Here is an 8,689-nt window from a genome sequence, read left to right as displayed (position 1 = left end):
CAGAGCTCATGACTGTTAGTTGAGTCACACACTGTAGTCTATCTCTGGGCCACAGTGTGGTTGAGAGCCTTGGGGACTGCTTAATTCATGACTCTCCACGGGAGTGGTTTTGGGGCAGAACTTCATCACTCAGCCTAATTAATATAAATAGCTTCACAGCTTCCCTGTTCTCCAATGTGATATCATTACTTCTTTGTGTAAAAGGGGGGTGAGTCTGCCTTTGGGCCTGTGTGTTGGTTATGGCGATATCAGCTGGTTGTGTCAGTTGGACCTCAGGCTCTGAGGGAAGTGGTCAGATGTCAGCAGAATTTGAATGGGGTAGGTAGTTCTCTAACTCCCCAGCCCCTAGATTGCTGGCTGAACATCATGCATGAGTCCTGATGGAGCTAGGTTGGGGTGGGGGGTGGGGTTCCTCAGGTGCTGGTCGTGATGGTAAGGGGCAGGCTGGTCCCTGGGTCACTGGCTGAACTCTTAGGTAGGGTTAGGCAGAGCACTTAGGCAGTGAGAGCCTAAGGGAAGATCACAGGTTTGTGGGGGTAAGGATTTTAGTAGGGCTCTGGGCCACAGATGAAATAGTCATGTAGGGATTGAGTAGGTACACTGGAAGCCAGAAGGCATCGAACCCCATTTGAGAGGGGGCCCTGGTGGTGGTGGGTCACGCAGGAAGCATTCTGGCTGCCTCTGCAGGACAGCTGCTGGCATGCTGGAGGCTCGCCTAAGGGCTCAGGCTTTTTGTTTCCTCCCCAGCCTGGGGGCAGTAAGGATGGGGACTGTGGTGGCTGGCAACCACACCTGTCAGTTGCCTCAGGGAGCTCCACCCCAGAAAAATGCAGAGCCACAGCTGATCAGAGTGATCATGTCTGGGCTGGGCAGCTACCCTATGGGCCCCAGCAGTGTGGGGCCCAAGCAGTTAAGGGCAAGGGGAGCAGGGCAAGAGATGGTTCTTGTGTAAGTAAGTCTGTCCTCTTTCTACATAGGGTAGATGCACAGGTGCTATGTGCTGGAGGTGTCCGTGAAAGCAATCAGGCTCTTTGTTCCCTCCCTGGCCTGTGGGCAGCAAGGGCGGGTACCCTGGCTGCAGCAATGGAAGAAGGCCTGTGAGTTTCTTCTGGGAGCTCCACCCCAGAGAAATGCTGAGCCAAGACTGGCCAGAGTGCTCAGGAGATGGTGGAATGGCTGCGCTGCAGGCCCTATTTGGGAGGCCCTGTCAGGTGAGGAGCTGCAGAGATGGGGCCTGCAGTCCATATGCTCCTCATCACTGTGGATGCAATCTCTATCCTAGGGGCATGTGAAAGAGCCCGTCCTTCCTTGTTGGCAGGTCTATGCAAGCTGGTGCCTGGGTGCTCAGTGATCCAAGGTCCTTGGGGCTTCACATGACCTTGAGTGATGGCTCTGCCCAGACTCCAGTTGTCTCTTTGTGTCAGTCTGGAGGCCTGGGGGGTTGGGAGGATCTCCAGTTTCTAGGATTGCAAAGGTCAATGGAGGAATTGTGGGTCCCTGGGGCTCTCCCTCACTCACCCTTTCCCTGTGATAGTGAGCTTCCACTGCCTCTGCGCCAGTTCCAGGTGGGTGGCTGCTCTGCTTCACTCCTCTCTGTTCTCCATGGGTCCCGTTGCTTCTGTTATGAGTCCCAGTGTGTTCTCGTGGATGATCCATTTGAAGAACTAGTGTTTACTAGCCATTCTGTTTCTTCTTCATGAGAGCAGAGCGCACGACCTGCCTCTAGTCAGCCATCTTTATTCTCTACTATTATATCCCATTTTTATTATTTTTGATATGAATACATAGATTTTTTTATTGTGGTAAAAAGCACATAACATAAAATTTACCATTTTATTCATTTTTAAGTGTAGAGGTCAGTACTGTTAAGTATATTCACTTTTTTGTGAATATAAAGGCATAAACTTTAAATTTAATGTTTTGTTCTACTTATTGACTGAGTTTAATTTTTTTTTTTTTTTTTTTAATTTATTTTTTTTTTTTTTGAGACGGAGTCTCGCTCTGTCGCCCAGGCTGGAGTGCAGTGGCGCAATCTCGGCTCACTGCAAGCTCCGCCTCCCGGGTTCACGCCATTCTCCTGCCTCAGCCTCTCCGAGTAGCTGGGACTACAGGCACCCGCCACCACGCCCGGCTAATTTTTTGTATTTTTAGTAGAGACGGGGTTTCACCGTGGTCTCGATCTCCTGACCTCGTGATCCGCCCGTCTCGGCCTCCCAAAGTGCTGGGATTACAAGCGTGAGCCACTGCGCCCGGCCGACTTGAGTTTAATTATTATTTGAATTAGTTTTATCATTGATTCTTTGAAATTTTCCAGATATACTATTATTATTAACCACATTTATATCTGTATTTCTTCTGTCTTCCCTGATTGTATTTGAATAATACCTCTAATATAATGTTAAATTAGAGCAGAAATAGTGGACATTTTTGTCTTGTTCTTGATCTTATTGGAAATGCTTTTAGTATTTCTCCATTCAATTAGACACTGGATTTAGGACTAAGGTATGAGTATTTTATTATGTTAAAAATATCACTTATTTCTTATTATCTTGGATGTCTTTTTACTTTTAACATGGATGGGCGTTTTCTCCAATGGCTTTTGCCATATGTGTGGAGATAGTAATGATTTTCCTCTTAGATCGATTAATATTGTTTATGATATAAATGAATTTCCTAATATTAAACCTACCTTGAAATTTTGCTATAAATCCAATTCGCTAATGATGTATTATTTTCTTCACATCTTGTTAGATTCTATTTACAAGTATCTTATTTAGTTTTTTTGCATTGACTTTTCTGACTGACATTGGTCTACAATTGTTTTAATACTGTCCTTATCTAGCTGAAGTATGTGTTATACTTGGTACATGAAAGGAGTTACAATATTTTTCTTCTTTTTCAAGAAGAAGTTTGATGTTTTGGTAGAAGTCTCCTGTGAAACAACTGCACCTGTTGCTTTTTTTGTGAACTAGTTTCTTAATAACTTTATTTCTTCTATGAAATTGTTCTGTTTAAACATTTTAACTCTAATGGATTTAACTTTGGCAGTCTGTATTTTATTAAAAGATTATTTATTTTCTCCAGGCTTTCAAATTTATTTTCATAGAGGTCTAAAAAATATTGTAATTTTATTATTTTTTTTTTGTTTCAATAGTTATTTCCTCCTGAATATTTCTTAGTTTGTTGGTGCATTCTCCTACTTCTCCTGAACAAATTATCTAGCAATTTGTCAATTTTCTTAGTCTTTTCAACAAACCAGGAATTTTATTAGTTTAATTAATTTATTTTAAAGGTCTCCTACCTTACTGATTTCTGCTTTTATTATTATTTCCCTTTGCTTATTTTGACTTACTTTATTGTCCTTTTATTCAGTTTTTGATGCTTGGAATTTAATTAACATATTTTCAGTCTTTGCTTTTTTATTGATTAAAGTGTTTAGTTCAATGAATTTTCCTCTGAGCACTGCTTTACATACACCCCATAGATGCTGATATGTAGTGGGTTTTTTGTTATGATAATTTATTAACTTCTGTCATTGTAGTTTGCATTTCCGCTTGCACACAATAGACTTGTTTAATGGGATGTTTTAAATTTCCAGGTGGAAGAGTCTTTCTGGGTGTTTTTGTTTTGTTTTTGTTAGTAATATCTTGTTTTATTGCATTATCACCTGTATTGTTTATAATATTTATATTTTATAAAATCGCAGATTATTTTGGTGATCAATTGATCAATATTTGTAAATGGATCATGAGCCCATATACTACTCTAATACTCATGCAAATATTCTCTATTAGGAGCATGTATAGTTTAATATATATCCCTAACATTTACCCTAAGGATTATGTTGTCTATCTCTTTTCTCTCCTTAGTCACTTTTTCCCCAGTTGATCTGTCATGAACTGAGAGTGATGTATTAAAGTCTCCAATTATTAACATATTCTATCTATATTATTGACTCTCATTAGGTTTTACTTTATCAAGGTGGTTGCTGTTTTTGATGCATAGACATTCATAAGTTATACACCTTGATTGTTAATTGTGGCTTATAGCATTTAAGATTGATATTTGTTATGATTAATGCCTTTGGGCTTGAATTCTACTTTGTCTAATATCAGGTAACTATTACTACTTTCATTTTGCTGCAATTTGTTACTTCATTACTGTATTTTTAGCCATCTAAAACACTTCTTTCACGTATGTTTCTTGCATATAATATATGATTGGATCTTATTTTATAAGTTGTAGAGCTTTGTATTTTAGAAAGGTAAGCCTATTTACATTTATTGATATGACTTGTAGATTTAGATACAAATCTGTTATTTTATACTATGACTAATTTGATGTATTTGCTATGTTTGTCTCTATGAAAGCTGTAGCCTGTGTTTTTAAATATATATGTTTTCATATTTGAAAGGTTTTTCTTTTTGTCCTAATGATTAATTTTATGTTTATGCCTTTCTTAATGCCTTAGTACTCTGTTTTCTCATTTAAACTTTAGCAATTTTGTCTGTTTCTTTTTTTAAACTTTTAATGCCTATTTATTGCCTCTAATACAAAGAGCTTTTTCTGCTTTCTTCTTTTTCCCATCTTAGTGCATTATTTCCACTTTGCCACAATATATAAGATCTGTACATTAGTTTTATCACTGTTTATGCCTTGGTTTTATTCTTTTATATGTATATATATACACACATGCACACATATAAAATATATATATACACACACACAAAATATTGAAATAGTCTCCATAGTATATGAAATATATTTTTTGAACTTTATTGAGATATAATTGACAAATGAAATTGTGTAAATTTAAGGTTTCAATTTGATGATTAGATATATGTCTATGTTGTGAGATGATTTCTGCACCCAAGTTAGTTACCATTCTGTCACCTCACTCATTTAACATATTTTTGTGTGTGTGGTATGAACATTTAAGGACTACTTTCTTAGCACATTTCAAGGGTACAGTACAATGTTGTTAAGTATAGTCACCATACTGTACATTTGATCTCCAGAATTTATTCATCTTATAACTAAAAGTGTGTGCCCTTTGACCAACATCTCCCAATTTCCCCCACACCCAGCCCCTAGTAATCACCGTTCTACACTGTTTCTCCGAGTTCCATTATTTTAGATTCCAAATATAAGTGAGATCATACCGTATTTGTCTTTCCCTGTCTGACATCTCTCACCTAGCATAATGCCCTTGAGATTCATCCATGTTGTCACAAATGGCAGGATTTCATTCTTGTTTATGGCTGATTAATATCCCATTTTGTATATATAGCCAAAACATGGAAACAATCTAAATGTCTGTTGACAGATGAATGGATAAGTAATTGTAACAATTACTGTCAACAGACACATGTTGTTTCCTTGTCTTGGCTATTGTGAATAATGCTGCAATAAACATGGGAATGCAGATATCCCTTTGAGCTACTGATTTTGTCTAATAAATATATACCCAGAAGTGGGATTGCTGGATAATATGGTGGTTCTATTTTCAATTTTTTTAGGAAGCTCCGTACCGTTTTCCTTAATGGTTGTGCCAGTTTATGTTCCAATCAACAATGCACAAGAATTCGATTTTATTCAGATTTTGCCAAAAATAGTTATATCTTATCTTTTTAATAAAAACCATCCTGACAGGTGTGAGGCAATAGCTCATTATGGTTTTGATTTGCATTTTCCTGATGAATAGGGTTGTTGAGCACCTTTTCATATACCTGTTGGCCATCTGTATGTCTTCCTTAGAAAATGTCTATTGAGGTAATTTGACCATTTAAAAATCAGATTATTTATTTATTTTTTGCCATTGAGTTGTAGGAGTTACTTATGTTATGAGCATATTAACCCTTTATTAGATATAAGGTTTGAAAATATCCTCTTCTATTCTGTCAGTAGTCTTTTCATTTTTTTGAATGTTTCCCTTGCTGTGCAGAATCTTTTAGAGTTTGATGTATTCTCATTTATTTGTATTCTTGTTGCTTGTGCTTTTGGTGTCATATCCAAAAAATTATTGCCAAAATTAATGCCATGCAGGTTCCCCCCATGTTTGATTCCAGTAGTTTCATAGTTTTTTTTTTTTTTTTTTGAGACGGAGTAAAAAAAATTTTTTTGAGGGAGGAGGCAGGACTTTACTGTGGACCAGATTGAAGACTGGCTGAAACAGGGAAGAGGCTAAAGCACCTCTCCATAAGACATACCCACCAGTTCCATGTCAGTTTACCACTGCCATGGCAACACCTGGAAGTTACCATCCCTTTCCATGGCAATGGCCTCGAAGTTACCATCCCTTTCTATGGCAATGGCCTGGAGGTTACCACCCTTTTTCTAGAAATTTCTGAATAACTCACCCATTAATTTGCACATAATTAAAAGTGGGTATAAATATGACTGTAGAACTGCTTCCAAGCTGCTACTCTTAGCACACTGCCTATTGGGTAGCCCTGCTCTGCAGAAGCAATTTCGAAGCTATAACACTGCTGCCTCAATAAAGCTGTGTCTTTTTTTTTTTTTCTTTTTTTCTATTTTTTTTTTTTGAGGCGGAGTCTTGCTCTGTCGCCCAGGCCGGAGTGCAGTGGCGCAATCTCGGCTCACTGCAAGCTCCGCCTCCCGGGTTCACGCCATTCTCCTGCCTCAGCCTCTCCGAGTAGCTGGGACTACAGGCGCCCGCCACCACGCCCGGCTAATTTTTTGTATTTTTAGTAGCGGCGGGGTTTCACCGTGGTCTCGATCTCCTGACCTCGTGATCCGCCCGCCTCGGCCTCCCAAAGTGCTGGGATTACAAGCGTGAGCCACCGCGCCCGGTCGTTTCATAGTTTTAAGTCTTATGTTTAAGCCTTTAATCCATTCCAAGTTAATTTTTGTGAGGAGTGTAAAATAGGGATCCTGTTTTATTTTATATTTGCATGTGTATATCCAGCTTTCCTTAAACCATTAAGACTATCCTTTTTTTATTGTGTATTCCTGGAAACTTAAACTTAACTCAGATATTAGTTGATATGGTTAGTCTATTTCTGGGCTTTCAGGTCTGTTGCATTGGTGTAGGTATCTGTTTTTAATGCCTGTGCTACATTGTTTGGATTTCTATAGCTTTGTAAAATAGTTTAAAATCAGTAAGTGCAGTGCCTCCACCTTTGCTGTTCTTTCTCAATATGCATTAGCTATTTGGGATCTTTATAATTCCATATACATTTTAGGATTGTTTTTTCTATCTCTGTAAAAAATGTCACTCAGATTTTGATAGAGATTGCATTTAATCTGCAGGTTGCTTTGGGTAGTATGGACATTTTAACAATATTAATTTTTCTGATCCATGATCATGGGATATGTTTCCATTTATTTGTGACTTCTTCCATTTCTTTCATTAATGAATGTTTTATGCTTTTCATTATGCAAATTGTTTGCCTTCTTGATTAAATTTATTCCTAGCCTTTTAATATTGATTTTAATGCTATTTTAAGTGGGACTGTTTTATTTATTTTTCTGATAGTTTGTTGTTAGTGTACAGGCAATTCTAATTTTTGAATGTTGATTTTGTATCCTGTCTGTATTAAATTTGTTGTTAATTCTAAAAGTTTTTGGTGGAGTCTTTGGTGTTTTTATATGTAAGACCTGACATCTTCAAACAGAGCAATTTTACTTTCCTTTCCTATTTGGCTATATTTTTTCTAATTGATACATAATAGTTGTTGTATTTGGGAGGTACATGTGATATTTTGATACATGCAAAAGTGTGTAATGATTAAATCAGGGTGATTGGTATATCCATGGCCTCAAATATTTATCTTTTTTTTTGCAGTTGAGAATATTCTAATTCTTCTTTTCTAGCTATTTTGAACTATACAATAAATTATTGTTAACTAGAGTCACCCTGCTGAACTATTGAATGCTGTATCTTATTTCTTCTATTTAATTGTATTTTTGTACTTATTAACCAACCTTTCTTCACTGCTCCCTCCGCCTATGCTTGCCTGACTCTGGAAGCTATCAGTCAACTCTCTACCTCCATGAGATCCTTTTTTTTTTTTTTTTTTTTAGCTCCTACATATGAATGAGAACATATGCTATTTGTCTTTCTCTGCCTGGCTAATTCCACTCAATATAGTGACCTCTTATTCCAAGTTGCTGAAAATAATAATTTTATTCTTTTAGAGGGATGAATAATATTTCACTGTGTATATGTACCACATTTTCTTTATCTGTTCATCCATTCATGAATACATAAGTTGATTCCATACACTGGCTATCGTGAGTAGTGCCACAATAAACATGGAAGTACAAATAGTTATTTGATATACTGATTTCCTTTCCTTTGGGTAAATACCCAGTACTTGGATTGCTGTATCATATGGTAGTTTTACTTTTAGTTTTTTGAGAAGTCTGCATATTGTTTTCCATAATGGCTGTACTACTTTACACTCCTACCAAGAGTGTATAAGAGTTCCCTTTACTCATCATCCTTGCCAGCATTGCTAATTTTTGTCTTTCTGATAATAGCTATTTTTTTTTTTTTTTTGAGACTGAGTTTCACTCTTGTTGCCCAGACTGGAGTGCAATGGTGCAATCTCGGCTCACCGCAACCTCCACCTCCCAGGTTCAAGCAATTCTCCTGCCTCAGCCTTCCGAGTAGCTGGGATTACAGGCATACACTGCCACGCCTGGCTAATTTTTTGTCGTTTTA

Source organism: Symphalangus syndactylus, chromosome X (genome assembly GCF_028878055.3).
Source record: "Symphalangus syndactylus isolate Jambi chromosome X, NHGRI_mSymSyn1-v2.1_pri, whole genome shotgun sequence".
NCBI classification, from domain to species: Eukaryota; Metazoa; Chordata; class Mammalia; order Primates; family Hylobatidae; genus Symphalangus; species Symphalangus syndactylus.
The sequence above is the reverse complement of the archived record's forward strand: the minus strand, read 5'-3'. Positions refer to the sequence as shown.